The sequence below is a fragment of the Pseudophryne corroboree genome, chromosome 11, assembly GCF_028390025.1.
Source record: "Pseudophryne corroboree isolate aPseCor3 chromosome 11, aPseCor3.hap2, whole genome shotgun sequence".
NCBI lineage: Eukaryota > Metazoa > Chordata > Amphibia > Anura > Myobatrachidae > Pseudophryne > Pseudophryne corroboree.
This window is the reverse complement of record NC_086454.1, coordinates 77,491,572-77,509,212: the sequence shown is the minus strand read 5'-3', so window position 1 is coordinate 77,509,212 and position 17,641 is coordinate 77,491,572.

Sequence of the window (17,641 nt, the reverse complement as noted above, 5' to 3'; positions counted from 1 at the left end):
CTGAAAATGAGCCTTAGATAATTAGGCATAGAATTGGCGGCCAGATGTGAAGTGATAATTGCCAAATCAGACATTTGACTGGCTACACACTTATCTGACGGATTGGCTGCCCAATATATACTATACGCTGACTGATGTATTGATCGGAAAGGTGTATGCACAAACGATCTTGCGCATACACACTCACCAGTCCTCCGCCAGAAGAGATCAGATACATTTGAGAATGGCCTCCTACTTGGGACGTCATAGTCAATGGCTGCTGTGTGACCGACCAATCGCGCAGTCGTCAGGTTGGCCGTACACACAGCCACATGTATCGATATGTCTGCATGATCTATTGCTATTGGCTGTGCTGCAGGGGAGGCACTCGATATCCCGGCTGTCGGGAACCCCGCGCTCTGCATACCGACGCCGGGATCCCGACCGCCAGGATAACGACAACTATTCTCCCTCTTGGGGTGTCCACGACACCCCTGGAGGGAGAATAAAAATTCTGGCGCATTTATAAATGCGCCAACGTGCCTGCAGCGAGCTCGCAAGGGGCTCTTTTGCGCTTGCCCCGCTGCCGGCTTTCCAGCGGTCGGGATCCCGGCGCCAGTATGCTGGGCACCGGGATCCCGAGCATCGGTTTATCGTAGTACACCTGACCCAGCCTGATATGTCTGTGAATGACGTTGTGCAGATATGCCGGGTGTATACCCCCGCCGATGCAATAGCGACATATCATGCGTCGATCAAATGAACGATGTATCTAGAAGTGCCCAGCCTTAATCTCAGCCTGTGGGGCGGCAGTGAGCAGGAAGAGTATACATGAGAGGGTACTGGCTGATGACATGCCACTCAGCAATAATGGCAATACATGCAAAAGCACCTTGACATGACTGTGGTATTTTTGTCCATATTCTGTCACAACTGAGGGCCTGAGCTGACGGGAGGCAGCCTCAGTTGTAGGGGCTGAGATGTAACGGAACCTGGGAGGTTGTATCAGACCCCTAGACATGTAAGTAACATGTAGAATAACTGCCCGAAGGCGTGACCACGACAACCAGGATAAAAGTCAATGATGTTTATTATGACAAACTCCGTAACACAGCAGCAGTAAAAGGAAACATAAAAGTCAACAGAGGATAAATACAATTCCTGGGTACTACAGGGTGGCAAGGGCCACAGGCACTGGTAGTGTGAGACAGTTCTTATAATCTTCTAGTTGGAAAGTCCTTACCAGGCCTGACTGGAGCAATGGAGAGAACCCAGGATCGTACCAGCTGATGTTCCAGGAAAGGCTGGCTGCTGAAGGTAAAACGGCTGCTGTGGATACTGGCTGGAACCAGACTGTTGTTGGTACGGAGTGGATACTGGCTGGAACCAGTTAAATAATAAACGAACTTGAGAGCGATGAAATAATAATGAAGTTTAGAGTTTGAGAGCGGTGAAATAATAATACCGGTGGAGAGTGGTAAACTGCAGAAAAGGACACCGGCCCTTTAAGAGAAGCTATACACTGCTGGAAGCTGGGCTGGAAGCAGGTGATTGTTTGAGAGCGGTGAAATAATAATGAAGTTTGGAGTTTGAGAGCGGTGAAATAATAATACCGGTGGAGAGTGGTAAACTGCAGAAAAGGACACCGGCCCTTTAAGAGAAGCTATACACTGCTGGAAGCTGGGCTGGAAGCAGGTGATTGTTTGAGAGCGGTGAAATAATAATACCGGTGGAGAGTGGTAAACTGCAGAAAGGACACCGGCCCTTTAAGAGAAGCTGTACACTGCTGGAAGCTGGGCTGGAAGCAGGTGATTGTTGTAGCTGGAAACAGGTGAGTCCAGAATGGATCGGAGAGTCAGGCTACACCGCAGATGGAATGCTGGTGCGGGTCTCTATAGCAGAAGTCTGGAGACAGGAGCTGGAACCTGGAAGACAACCACAGGAGAGAGACAAACTGGAACTAGGTTAGACAACCAAAGCACTGACGCCTTCCTTGCTCAGGCACAGCATACTTATACCTGCAGCAAGGAAGGGGTTGGCTAGGCAATTATGCAAATCAACAATACAGACAGCAGATTGGTGGAAATAATCAGATGACAAAATCCAAGATGGCTGCGCCCATGCAGACACTTGGAGGGAAGTTTGGTTTGTAATCCATGTGAGAATTGAAACAGTAATGGCGACGCCGGCCACAGGAGACAGGAGACGCCAGACTGACAAGCGCACATTTAACCACGCGGGCACAGCGGAGGCCGCGGCTGATGAAATCACCACTCTGACATTCTGCATGTGGAAACTCAGGAACAGCGGGATCCGGTCCTGGAACGCTGAGCCAGCCTTAGGAGGCATCTGAAGGGTAAGTAATGGCGTCCAGATACCCGGATCGTGACAGCACCCCCCCCTTTAGGAGTGGCCCCAGGACACTTCTTAGGCTTTAAAGGAAACTTTGCGTGGAAATTTCGGACCAAGGCAGGAGCATGGACATCTGAGGCATTGGTCCAAGAGCGTTCTTCAGGACCATAGCCCTTCCAGTCAATGAGGTATTGTAACTGACCGTAACGGAAACGTGAGTCCAAAATCTTGGCCACCTCGTACTCGACTCCCCGTTGAGTCTGAACTTTGGGAGCTGGAGGAAGTGCGGAATGAAACCGATTCAGGATCAGCGGTTTCAACAAAGAAACATGAAATGTCCTGGGTATTTTCAAGAAGGATGGTAACTGTAACCTGTAGGCAACAGGATTGATGACTTGTTCAATCTTGAAGGGTCCGATGTAGCGAGGTGCAAATTTCATGCTGGGAACTCTCAACCTCAAATTCTTCGTGGACAGCCACACACGATCACCCACCTTGAGAGCAGGAACCGCTCTACGCTTCCTATCGGCAAACTTCTTATACCTGAATGAGGCTTTAAGCAGGGCTGCGCGGACGTTCCTCCAGTTATTTGAAAACTGACGCAAGGTGACATCCACTGCTGGAACAGAAGTTGCGGGAAGCGGTTGGAATTCTGGGACTTTAGGGTGGAATCCATAATTAATGAAGAATGGTGTAGAAGAAGATGAGGAATGGTATTGATTGTTGTGGCTGAACTCGGCCCAAGGAAGGAGTTGAACCCAGTCATCTTGAGAGGAAGACACATATATACGGAGGAAGGCCTCCAAGTCCTGATTCACCCTCTCGGTTTGACCATTGGTCTGAGGATGGTAAGCCGTGGAAAACTTTAACTTGACTTGGAGGGCTTGACACAAACTTCGCCAAAATTTGGCTACAAATTGTACTCCACGATCCGAGATGATCTCTTCAGGAAGACCGTGAAGTCGGAAGATCTCTTGTATAAACACTTGAGCCAACTTGGAAGCTGACGGAAGACCGGTGAGAGGGATGAAATGTGCCATCTTGGTGAACCGGTCAACTACCACCCAGATGGTATTAAACTTGTTGCAGATAGGTAGATCGGAAACAAAGTCCATCGACAAATGGGTCCAAGGTCGACGGGGAACAGATAATGGAACCAGTTGCCCCGCAGGCGACTGGCGGGAGACTTTGTGTTGGGCACACTTTGGACAGGAGGCAATAAATTCCATAACGTCCTTCTTCAGAGTTGGCCACCAGTAGGACCTAGAAATAAATTCAAGGGTTTTCTGAATGCCTGTATGTCCAGCAAAACGGGAAGCATGGGCCCAATGCATGAGCTTCTTCCTTAGAACTGGCTTAACAAAACTTTTCCCTGGTGGAGGCGTAGAGTCCATCCCTACCGTGGAGAATGCCAACGGATTAATAATAGGATGCTTGTCTGCAGACTCGGACTCATTTTCTTGCTCCCATGAGCGGGAAAGGGCATCGGCCTTACGATTCTGAGAACCCGGACAGAACTGGAGTTTAAAGTCAAACCTAGAGAAGAAAAGTGCCCATCTGGCCTGACGAGGATTCAGACATTGTGCGCCTTTGAGATATAAAAGATTTTTGTGGTCGGTAAGTATGGTGATTGAGTGGGAAGCTCCCTCCAACAGGTATCTCCACTCCTCCAGAGCGAGCTTGATGGCTAGCAACTCCTGATCGCCAATGGCATAGTTGCGCTCAGCTGGGGAGAACTTCCGGGAGAAGAAACTGCAAGGATGTAGATGTCCATCTTTGGCCCTCTGGGATAACACTGCTCCTACTCCAACGGAGGAGGCATCTACCTCTAAGATAAAAGGAGAGTCGGTGTCGGGCTGTTTCAGAACTGGTGCAGAGATGAACCGTTGCTTCAGAAGGTGAAAGGCCTGTGTAGCTTCCTCGGACCACTTGGACGGATTAGCACCTTTCTTGGTTAATGCAGTGATAGGCGCCACGATGGTGGAAAAGTCTCGTATAAATTTTCTATAATAATTGGCGAACCCTAAGAACCTCTGGACCCCTTTGAGGCTTAAGGGTATAGGCCAATTCTGGATTGCTTGGAGTTTCTCAGGATCCATCTCTAGTCCGGAACCGGACACAATGTAACCTAGAAACGGAATGGTTTTAACTTCAAACACACACTTCTCCAATTTACAATAGAGGTGATTGACACGGAGACGGGAAAGAACCTCTTTTACCCAGAAACGATGATCTTCGAGATTATTAGCAAAGATGAGGATGTCGTCTAGATAAACCACGACATGGCGGTACAAGATGTCCCTGAAAATCTCATTCACGAAGTGCTGGAAGACTGCTGGAGCGTTGCTCAATCCGAAGGGCATGACAAGGTACTCATAATGTCCGTCACGGGTGTTAAAGGCGGTCTTCCACTCGTCACCCTCACGGATTGTAGGCACCCCTCAAGTCCAGCTTTGTGAAAATAGTTGCACCACTAACTCTATCAAAGAGCTCGGTAATCAGGGGTAAAGGGTATCGGTTCTTGACGGTAATGTCGTTCAGACCTCTGTAGTCGATGCACGGACGCAGACCACCGTCTTTCTTCTTAACGAAGAAGAAGCCTGCGCCGGCTGGAGAAGAAGATGGTCGGATGAAACCCTTCGCCAGGTTCTCTTTGATGTACTCTTCCATGGAGTGTGTCTCAGGCAGAGACAACGGATAAGTTCGGCCTCGCGGTGGAACCTTCCCTGGAATGAGGTCGATTGGGCAGTCCCATTCTCTATGAGGAGGAAGGATATCAGCAGAGGCTTTACTGAACACGTCCGTGAAGTCTTGATATGGAGGAGGCGGAACATCAGATGACCTGGGGAAGGAAGAACAAACAGGAAGAACTTTGGCTAAACAAGTCTCAGCACAGGAGGGACCCCATGCCAGTATTTGCGTAGTCGTCCAGTCAATTGATGGGTTGTGGAGACGGAGCCATGGAAGGCCTAAAACCACTGGATGTGTGGCTCTTGGAATCACTAAAAAAGAAATATACTCAGAATGAAGAACTCCCACTCTCAGACGAACTGGAAGAGTCCTTAAGGAAATGACTGCGTCAAAAATCTTGCTGCCATCCACGGCAGTCAAAGAGATGGACGAGGATAGTCTCTTGGTGGGTAGGGACCACCGTTTAACATAAGCTTCGGTTATGAAATTCCCAGCTGCTCCGGAATCAAGGAGGGCAATGACGTTCCTGTAACGTTGAGCAATTTGGAGCGACACTGGGAGGTTACAGTCATGAGGAGATGGAGAGGAGATCATTACTCCTAGCCGGCCCTCTCCTTGGCGAGCTAGGATCTGGAGTTTCCCGGACGTTTGGGACAGGCATTGATAGTGTGCGACGGAGCTGCACAGTAGAGACAGAGAGACTCAGAGAGACGTCTTCGGCGCTCAGCGGGAGATAGACGGGAACGACTAATTTGCATAGGCTCATCCTTGGATGGAAATGGTTGACGAGGAGGAGGAGCAGAAGATTTAGGAGTAGATGATCTTCCTCGCTCGGTTGCTCTCTCTCTGAAACGTAGATCAACCTTCGTGCAAAGAGAAATTAGCTCATCCAACTTAGAGGGCAAGTCTCTGGTAGCTAACTCATCCTTGACGCGTTCTGATAAGCCATGCCAGAATGCAGCATACAGGGCCTCGTCGTTCCATGCCAGTTCGGATGCCAGGATTTTAAACTGTATAAGATACTGTCCCACAGTACGTGTTCCCTGGCGTAAACGGAGAATCTCAGATGAAGCAGATGTTATCCGGCCTGGCTCGTCGAAGATGCGCCTGAATGTAGCTACAAAGTCAGTATAGGAGGATAGCAGGGGATCAGACTTCTCCCATAAAGGTGATGCCCAGTCAAGGGCTGAGCCACTGAGAAGGGAGACGATATAGGCAATTTTGGTACGGTCACTGAAGAAATTGCCAGGTAGAAGCTCAAAGTGGATTTCACATTGATTGAGAAATCCCCTGCAGAACCTTGGAGATCCATCAAATTTTGCTGGCGTTGGAAGATGAAGATGTGGACTGGAAATGGGTAAGGTGGGTGGGGTTACAGCTGGTGTTACTGTAGTGGACGCACCGGACGTGCCAGGTCCACGGAGGGTCGTTTGAATCCCATCCAGCCGTGTAGAGAGATCCTGGAGACAGCGGATGATGTGGCCCTGTGCAGCCTCCTGATGTTCAAGTTGGGCTGCCAGTTCTTGCATCGGCCTGGCCGCTTGATCCTGGTCTCCGGCTGGATTCATTAGGTCAGTGCTTACTGTCACAACTGAGGGCCTGAGCTGACGGGAGGCAGCCTCAGTTGTAGGGGCTGAGATGTAACGGAACCTGGGAGGTTGTATCAGACCCCTAGACATGTAAGTAACATGTAGAATAACTGCCCGAAGGCGTGACCACGACAACCAGGATAAAAGTCAATGATGTTTATTATGACAAACTCCGTAACACAGCAGCAGTAAAAGGAAACATAAAAGTCAACAGAGGATAAATACAATTCCTGGGTACTACAGGGTGGCAAGGGCCACAGGCACTGGTAGTGTGAGACAGTTCTTATAATCTTCTTACCAGGCCTGACTGGAGCAATGGAGAGAACCCAGGATCGTACCAGCTGATGTTCCAGGAAAGGCTGGCTGCTGAAGGTAAAATGGCTGCTGTGGATACTGGCTGGAACCAGACTGTTGTTGGTACGGAGTGGATACTGGCTGGAACCAGTTAAATAATAAACGAACTTGAGAGCGATGAAATAATAATGAAGTTTGGAGTTTGAGAGCGGTGAAATAATAATACCGGTGGAGAGTGGTAAACTGCAGAAAAGGACACCGGCCCTTTAAGAGAAGCTATACACTGCTGGAAGCTGGGCTGGAAGCAGGTGATTGTTTGAGAGCGGTGAAATAATAATGAAGTTTGGAGTTTGAGAGCGGTGAAATAATAATACCGGTGGAGAGTGGTAAACTGCAGAAAAGGACACCGGCCCTTTAAGAGAAGCTATACACTGCTGGAAGCTGGGCTGGAAGCAGGTGATTGTTTGAGAGCGGTGAAATAATAATACCGGTGGAGAGTGGTAAACTGCAGAAAGGACACCGGCCCTTTAAGAGAAGCTGTACACTGCTGGAAGCTGGGCTGGAAGCAGGTGATTGTTGTAGCTGGAAACAGGTGAGTCCAGAATGGATCGGAGAGTCAGGCTACACCGCAGATGGAATGCTGGTGCGGGTCTCTATAGCAGAAGTCTGGAGACAGGAGCTGGAACCTGGAAGACAACCACAGGAGAGAGACAAACTGGAACTAGGTTAGACAACCAAAGCACTGACGCCTTCCTTGCTCAGGCACAGCATACTTATACCTGCAGCAAGGAAGGGGTTGGCTAGGCAATTATGCAAATCAACAATACAGACAGCAGATTGGTGGAAATAATCAGATGACAAAATCCAAGATGGCTGCGCCCATGCAGACACTTGGAGGGAAGTTTGGTTTGTAATCCATGTGAGAATTGAAACAGTAATGGCGACGCCGGCCACAGGAGACAGGAGACGCCAGACTGACAAGCGCACATTTAACCACGCGGGCACAGCGGAGGCCGCGGCTGATGAAATCACCACTCTGACATTCTGCATGTGGAAACTCAGGAACAGCGGGATCCGGTCCTGGAACGCTGAGCCAGCCTTAGGAGGCATCTGAAGGGTAAGTAATGGCGTCCAGATACCCGGATCGTGACATATTCATCATGCTTACAGTCATACTGTCAACATGAGATTGTCGACGTCACCGTTCTGTCAACATGCTTGGCATATCGACACTGACCACATCACCAACTATCATGTCAACAATGATGGAATGCAGAGCCAGATATCTCACAAGGAAACCTAGGCGCCTGCCTAGTGCCCTGTGGGTTCCAAGGGGCCCTTGGACAGGACCCACAAAGAAATCTGTCTTGTCCAAAACATTCCCAGAGTAGCACTGTGCAACTACCGCGTTGTCACGTCTGGCAGGGTTTGAGGATCCGGCAGCTGAGATTTGCCCGAGGAGGTAGCAGGCTATGAATGAACCAGATGAGGGGGCTGGATATAGTTCCTTCGCATGGGACACGGAGCAATGAAGAACGTAGGCGGGGTTTGAGAGTCAATGGAAAGTATTTATTATGTACAGGGCTGAGGTAGGGAACTGAGGCTGAAGCACAATGGTTAAAGACGTGGCTGGAGGTGAAGAACTGCGGACTGTGATTTGAAAGACGAGACTGTAGATGATGAACTGTGGAACTGTGGATGGTAGTTGGAAACGTGGCTGGAGACAAGGACTGTGGACTGTGGTAAACGAGGCTTGAAGATAATAATCTGCAGGCTGTGGTCAGTGGTACAAAGGCGTGCCTGGTGAAGGAGATCTGTGGAGTGTGGCTTGAAAGACGAGGCAGAAGACCCGGGGCCGACTGTGCCCAAAGAGTCTTACTGGACCGGGTTTTCCAGGAGCGCTTCCACAGGCAGTAGCAGGCAAGAAACGGCATGGCTGCAGCAGCAACAGAGAACCGACCAAGCAGGATCAGGAGGAACCAAGATACAGCAGGAATCCTGGGAGCACAGGCTAAAGCACCTACAACAGGGTTGCAACTTGAAGCACAGGCATCCCTGTCCTAAACCAGCCCCCTTTTATAGGGAGAGCTTCCCCTGGATTGGCTGGAAGAAACAGGAAACAGGAACTATGCTTAAAACTTGGTCTCCAACATGGTGGCGCCCAGTAATGCAGACCTTTTTGCAAAGCCACATTGCTCACTGCCCCTGGTCTCCAAGCAACGGTTCAGCAAGAGCGACCCGCTGTAGCGGCGTCCCGCCGCCACGAGCGGACCCCCTCACCTCCGCTACTGCTGCCCACGGATCTGGCGCAGCAGCCCACCTCCGCCGCTGCCCGCACAACGCCAAGGAAGCCAGCCCCGCGGCCCCAGCGTACCGGTAAGACTCCGGACGCTGACACGCGTGACGTCATGACATCATGCAGACTCGCCCATACCCCTGGGATCCCTTTGTCTGCACTGTGCATGTTAATTACCTGTAATATACGTGTAATGTAAGGCAGTCCTGTCCACTTTCCACCTACCATAAAAAATAAATCCTATAGTGTCCCTGTAAAAAAAAAATAGGTAGGGGGGGGGGGGGGGGGCGCGCCTCCCTGTATGATTATACCGACATCTATCAATTGCAGGGATGTTGGGTAGTCAGTGTCTAGCTTGTGAAATTACCTTGTTGGAACCCCAGTAACGTCACTGCTATATTAGGCAGGCACCCAGTGCTTGCAGTGTGAAAATGCAAATGTAACCCTCCCCTACCATAACCTAATGCTAACCCTCCCCTACCATAGCCTAACGCTAACCCTCCCCTACCATATCCTAACGCTAACCCTCCCCTACCATAGCCTAACGCTAACCCTCCCCTACCGTAGCCTAACGCTAACCCTCCCCTACCGTAGCCTAACGCTAACCCTCCCCTACCGTAGCCTAACGCTAACCCTCCTCTACCGTAGCCTAACGCTAACCCTCCCCTACCATAGCCTAATGCTAACCCTCCCCTACCATAGCCTAACGCTAACCCTCCCCTACCGTAGCCTAATGCTAACCCTCCCCTACCGTAGCCTAACGCTAACCCTCCCCTACCGTAGCCTAACGCTAACCCTCCTCTACCGTAGCCTAACGCTAACCCTCCCCTACCATAGCCTAACGCTAACCCTCCCCTACCTTAGCCTAACGCTAACCCTCCTCTACCGTAGCCTAACGCTAACCCTCCTCTACCGTAGCCTAACGCTAACCCTCCCCTACCATAGCCTAACGCTAACCCTCCCCTACCGTAGCCTAACGCTAACCCTCCTCTACCGTAGCCTAACGCTAACCCTCCTCTACCGTAGCCTAACGCTAACCCTCCTCTACCGCAGCCTAACGCTAACCCTCCCCTACCGTAGCCTAACGCTAACCCTCCCCTACCGTAGCCGAACGCTAACCCTCCTCTACCGTAGCCTAACGCTAACCCTCCCCTACCATAGCCTAACGCTAACCCTCCCCTACCATAGCCTAATGCTAACCCTCCTCTACCGTAGCCTAACGCTAACCCTCCTCTACCGTAGCCTAACGCTAACCCTCCCCTACCGTAGCCTAACTTTAACCCTCCTCTACCATAGCCTAACCCTAATGCTGGATACACACTACACAGTATACTGCCCAATATATTGTTCCAGTGCAGATCAGAATGATATATCGGCCTCCGACATCTTTAGCGATGTCTTCTGGTCGGCCCTGCTGCAGGGTCAATCACCCGGCACCTGCAAGTGTGTATGCGCTTGCCAGTGCCGGGTCCCGTTGCCTGCGATGCCGTCTGGGTACACATCGCTCCAGTGGGTAGCCGGCTTAAGCCTCTGCTGCTGCTGCCTGACTCTAACCCTCCAGAATGTTGACATTTCACCTGTCTATGCTGTAAACACGTCGACATTCAGCAGATGCCGACATGTTCAATGTTGACATTTCGACAATGCTGAGATCATTCATACCCCTTGAAGTTAATATTCCCTGCAAGTATTAAACTGGAGAGCACATACCCACAAAGTTGGCAACTTCCCAATAGTTACAGTTTTAAAAAGAAGGCAGAATAAAAGCAAAAGCTTTGTCAAAATCATGACGTGTCGGTAATATTAAATCACAAAATAAATGTCACTATAATTGATGTCAGTAATATCAAAATCACAAATGTTCTGTAATCATTTTATCCTCTTGACTATAAATTTTAAATGCTGGGTTAAAAATGGCTAACACTGCTAATTATTATATTGTTTTGTGAAATTTCTGTTTAACTGTTTGTTATAAAATGAGAAAAACAGCCTCACACACAGATTTCTTTTCTTTGAAGTTTCATTTAAATCTGTCATTTCTTTAGAGTATTTAATTTAATATATAGTCAAACAAGACTTGTGAAAATCACTGATTTTCAGGTAGATGGAATACAAAAAGTTCCAACTGTTTTCAGGTCATGTCACGGGATGTTCCGCTCCTAGGGGGTAATTTAGACCTGATCGCTAGGGTGCGTTTTTTTGCATCCCTGCGATCAGGTAGTGGCCACCTACAGGGGGAGGGGTAATTCGCTGTGTAAGTCTGCATTCGGAAGTGTAGCAGAGCTGCGCAAACTAATTTTGTGCAGTCTCTGCGCAGTCCAGGACTTACTCTTCCAGTGCGATGATCGGGACCGGAGCTGACGTCAGAAATCCTCCCTCCAAACGCCTGGTCCCTCCAGCGTGTTTCTGGACACTCCTTGAAAACAGTCAGTTACCACCCACAAACGCCCTCTTCCTGTCAATCTCCTTGCGATCGCCGGTGAGTTTGGAAATTTCGCACCATCCCATCGCTGCCCAGCGATCCCTGATGCAGCAGTCCATCACACCTGCGCATTGCGGTGCATACACATGCGCAGTTCAGACCTGATCGCCCGCTGTGTGAAAACGCACAGCAGCGATCAGGTCTGAATTAGTCCCTTATCGGGCTACGGAACATTATCTTTGTTCCATTCACACTTATGTAGATTAAATGGATCTTTGTCACTGACTGTTCCAGAACATTACGGGGCCAATTCAGTAAGGTTAGCAAATTCTGCTAAGCATTAGCACGCATGCTGGGGGCCGGCCAGCGCGGGACAAGGCCGCCCAGAATGCTGACTGGCGCCTCCCTCCCAGCTTCAAGCAGAAATTGCGAACAGCACGCAATTTGTGCTTGTTAGCAGAACTTAAGGATGACTCCTGCGGCGCAGCTTTGCTGCAGCCGCAGGAGTCCTGGTGCCATTTTTGTTGTCGCAGCGGCTGTGTGTGACGTCACGCAGCCGCTGCGGCCGCACCCATGACACGCCCCCATTCGCGCGTACCAGCCCACCATTTGGGCTGGCACGCCCCCGCAACGCTCTGTTTCCACCCAGAAAATGGAGCGTTGCCGCCCCGCGACCGCCTTTGCCTAATTGACAGGCAGAGGCGAACGTAATTTATGCACCGCCGCCCCACAGAAATTGTGGGCGCATGCGCAGTAGGGCCTGCTGCGCATGCGCCCGCGGCCCCTCAGCAAAAATTCCGTACAAATCGCTACTTGCGATTCATACTGAATTTGCCCCTATGTTGTGATATTCATTTCTACCATTTACATTACTGAATGATGCTTTATTATTGCACTTTATATTAAAAAGAATCTAATTATCATAATGAGATTTTCAGTCAGTTAGAAATGACACATGCAACACAGCAAAAAAAAAAAAAAAAAAGTATAAAAGTATTATAAGACCCATTACATAAGTACATCAGCGCATGTTGGGCCTTATTCAGCTTGGATCGCTATTGAGACAGATAATGCGATTATCTCAGAACTGCTTCTGCTAAAAAGCGCATGTGAAGAGCCGCCCAGAAAGGTAAAAGACGCCCACCAATGCATTCGCAAATGTGCGTATGCATTTGCATAATTGCAATGCATACGTAGAAATCAAGGGGTTAATTCCAAGTTGATCGCAGCAGGAAATTTTTTAGCAGTTGGGCAAAACCATGTGCACTGCAGGGAAGACAGATATAACATTTGCAGAGAGAGTTAGATTTGGGTGGGTTATTTTGTTTCTGTGCAGGGTAAATACTGGCTGCTTTATTTTTACACTGCAATTTAGATTGCAGATTGAACACACCACACCCAACTCTAACTCTCTCTGCACATGTTATATCTGCCTCCCCTGCAGTGCACATGGGGGGTCAAGTTCGCTCGTTATTTTTTTCTCGCAACGGAGCGATTAGTCGCTAATGCGCATGCGCAATGTCCGCAGTGCGACTGCGCCAAGTAAATTTGCTATGCAGTTAGGAATTTTACTCACGGCATTACGAGGTTTTTTCTTCGTTCTGGTGATCGTAATGTGATTGACAGGAAGTGGGTGTTTCTGGGCGGAAACTGGCCGTTTTATGGGAGTGTGTGAAAAAACGCTACAGTTTCTGGGAAAAACGCGGGAGTGGCTGGAGAAACGGAGGAGTGTCTGGGCGAACGCTGGGTGTGTTTGTGACGTCAAACCAGGAACGACAAGCACTGAACTGATCGCACTGGAAGAGTAAGTCTCGAGCTACTCAGAAACTGCACAGAGAAATCTTTTCGCAATATTGCGAATCTGTCGGTCGCAATTTTGATAAGCTAAGATTCATTCCCAGTAGGCGGCGGCTTAGCGTGTGCAAAGCTGCTAAAAGCAGCTTGCGAGCGAACAACTCGGAATGAGGGCCATGGTTTTGCCCAATTGCTAACAAACTTGCTGCTGCGATCAACTCAGAATTACCCACCAAGTACCATCAACAATTCCGGTTAAGCCATGTATACGCAAGATATATGCGGTTGCAGTCGCAGCGGTGCCATGGTTTTAATCGCAGTTGACGTCAGGTGCACGCCCCAAAAGCATCCATGACAAGCCTGCGATTTTTCAACCACTCCCCGCAAATGCCATGTAACAGACACTTCCTGGCAATTGCTATGCGATCGCAGATTGCCGGGCCTGCGATTACATTGTGTTCGGATTCCGGCCTTTGCACACGCATGATGCGGTCACAGCGCAGTTGTCCGATAATCGGACGATTTGCGATTTTGCAAAATTGCAACTGAAGCTGGACAAGGCCCATTGTAAGAGTTTTGATGGAGTGCAAACTAGAGATGTGCACTTGAAATTTTTCGGGTTTTGTGTTTTGGTTTTGGGTTCGGTTCCGCGGCCGTGTTTTGGGTTCGACCGCGTTTTGGCAAAACCTCACCGAATTTTTTTTGTCGGATTCGGGTGTGTTTTGGATTCGGGTGTTTTTTTTAAAAAACACTAAAAAACAGCTTAAATCATAGAATTTGGGGGTCATTTTGATCCCAAAGTATTATTAACCTCAAAAACCATAATTTCCACTCATTTTCAGTCTATTCTGAATACCTCACACCTCACAATATTATTTTTAGTCCTAAAATTTGCACCTAGGTCGCTGGATGACTAAGCTAAGCGACCCTAGTGGCCGACACAAACACCGTGCCCATCTAGGAGTGGCACTGCAGTGTCACGCAGGATGGCCCTTCCAAAAAACACTCCCCAAACAGCACATGACGCAAAGAAAAAAAGAGGCGCAATGAGGTAGCTGTGTGAGTAAGATAAGCGGCCCTAGTGGCCGACACAAACACCGGGCCCATCTAGGAGTGGCACTGCAGTGTCACGCAGGATGGCCCTTCCAAAAAACCCTCCCCAAACAGCACATGACGCAAAGAAAAAAAGAGGCGCAATGAGGTAGCTGTGTGAGTAAGATAAGCGACCCTAGTGGCCGACACAAACACCGGGCCCATCTAGGAGTGGCACTGCAGTGTCACGCAGGATGGCCCTTCCAAAAAACCCTCCCCAAACAGCACATGACGCAAAGAAAAAAAGAGGCGCAATGAGGTAGCTGTGTGAGTAAGATAAGCGACCCTAGTGGCCGACACAAACACCGTGCTCATCTAGGAGTGGCACTGCAGTGTCATGCAGGATGGCCCTTCCAAAAAACCCTCCCCAAACAGCACATGACGCAAAGAAAAAAAGAGGCGCAAAGAGGTAGCTGTGTGAGTAAGATAAGCGACCCTAGTGGCCGACACAAACACCGTGCCCATCTAGGAGTGGCACTGCAGTGTCACGCAGGATGGCCCTTCCAAAAAACCCTCCCCAAACAGCACATGACGCAAAGAAAAAAAGAGGCGCAATGAGGTAGCTGTGTGAGTAAGATAAGCGACCCTAGTGGCCGACACAAACACCGTGCCCATCTAGGAGTGGCACTGCAGTGTCACGCAGGATGGCCCTTCCAAAAAACCCTCCCCAAACAGCACATGACGCAAAGAAAAAAAGAGGCGCAATGAGGTAGCTGTGTGAGTAAGATAAGCGACCCTAGTGGCCGACACAAACACCGTGCCCATCTAGGAGTGGCACTGCAGTGTCACGCAGGATGGCCCTTCCAAAAAACCCTCCCCAAACAGCACATGACGCAAAGAAAAAAAGAGGCGCAATGAGGTAGCTGTGTGAGTAAGATAAGCGACCCTAGTGGCCGACACAAACACCGTGCCCATCTAGGAGTGGCACTGCAGTGTCACGCAGGATGGCCCTTCCAAAAAACCCTCCCCAAACAGCACATGACGCAAAGAAAAAAAGAGGCGCAATGAGGTAGCTGTGTGAGTAAGATAAGCGACCCTAGGGGCCGACACAAACACCGGGCCCATCTAGGAGTGGCACTGCAGTGTCACGCAGGATGGCCCTTCCAAAAAACATTCCACAAACAGCACATGACGCAAAGAAAAATTAAAGAAAAAAGAGGTGCAAGATGGAATTGTCCTTGGGCCCTCCCACCCACCCTTATGTTGTATAAACAGGACATGCACACTTTAACCAACCCATCATTTCAGTGACAGGGTCTGCCACACGACTGTGACTGAAATGACGGGTTGGTTTGGACCCCCACCAAAAAAGAAGCAATTATTCTCTCCTTGCACAAACTGGCTCTACAGAGGCAAGATGTCCACCTCATCATCATCCTCCGATATATCACCGTGTACATCCCCCTCCTCACAGATTATCAATTCGTCCCCACTGGAATCCACCATCTCAGCTCCCTGTGTACTTTGTGGAGGCAATTACTGCTGGTCAATGTCTCCACGGAGGAATTGATTATAATTAATTTTAATGAACATCATCTTCTCCACATTTTCTGGATGTAACCTCGTACGCCGATTGCTGACAAGGTGAGCGGCGGCACTAAACACTCTTTCGGAGTACACACTTGTGGGAGGGCAACTTAGGTAGAATAAAGCCAGTTTGTGCAAGGGCCTCCAAATTGCCTCTTTTTCCTGCCAGTATAAGTACGGACTGTGTGACGTGCCTACTTGGATGCGGTCACTCATATAATCCTCCACCATTCTTTCAATGGTGAGAGAATCATATGCAGTGACAGTAGACGACATGTCCGTAATTGTTGTCAGGTCCTTCAGTCCGGACCAGATGTCAGCATCAGCAGTCGCTCCAGACTGCCCTGCATCACCGCCAGCGGGTGGGCTCGGAATTCTGAGCCTTTTCCTCGCACCCCCAGTTGCGGGAGAATGTGAAGGAGGAGATGTTGACAGGTCGCGTTCCGCTTGACTTGACAATTTTGTCACCAGCAGGTCTTTCAACCCCAGAGAGATCCAAGGTAGGCTTTAAATCTAGGATCGAGCACGGTGGCCAAAATGTAGTGCTCTGATTTCAACAGATTGACCACCCGTGAATCCTTGTTAAGCGAATTAAGGGCTCCATCCACAAGTCCCACATGCCTAGCGGAATCGCTCCGTGTTAGCTCCTCCTTCAATGTCTCCAGCTTCTTCTGCAAAAGCCTGATGAGGGGAATGACCTGACTCAGGCTGGCAGTGTCTGAACTGACTTCACGTGTGGCAAGTTCAAAGGGCATCAGAACCTTGCACAACATTGAAATCATTCTCCACTGCGCTTGAGACAGGTGCATTCCACCTCCTATATCGTGCTCAATTGTATAGGCTTGAATGGCCTTTTGCTGCTCCTCCAACCTCTGAAGCATATAGAGGGTTGAATTCCACCTCGTTACCACTTCTTGCTTCAGATGATGGCAGGGCAGGTTCAGTAGTTTTTGGTGGTGCTCCAGTCTTCTGTACGTGGTGCCTGTACGCCGAAAGTGTCCCGCAATTCTTCTGGCCACCGACAGCATCTCTTGCACGCCCCTGTCATTTTTAAAAAATTCTGCACCACCAAATTCAAGGTATGTGCAAAACATGGGACGTGCTGGAATTTGCCCATATTTAATGCACACACAATATTGCTGGCGTTGTCCGATGCCACAAATCCACAGGAGAGTCCAATTGGGGTAAGCCATTCCGCGATGATCTTCCTCAGTTGCCGTAAGAGGTTTTCAGCTGTGTGCGTATTCTGGAAAGCGGTGATACAAAGCGTAGCCTGCCTAGGAAAGAGTTGGCGTTTGCGAGATGCTGCTACTGGTGCCGCCGCTGCTGTTCTTGCGGCGGGAGTCCATACATCTACCCAGTGGGCTGTCACAGTCATATAGTCCTGACCCTGCCCTGCTCCACTTGTCCACATGTCCGTGGTTAAGTGGACATTGGGTACAACTGCATTTTTTAGGACACTGGTGAGTCTTTTTCTGACGTCCATGTACATTCTCGGTATCGCCTGCCTAGAGAAGTGGAACCTAGATGGTATTTGGTAACGGGGGCACACTGCCTCAATAAATTGTCTAGTTCCCTGTGAACTAACGGCGGATACTGGACGCA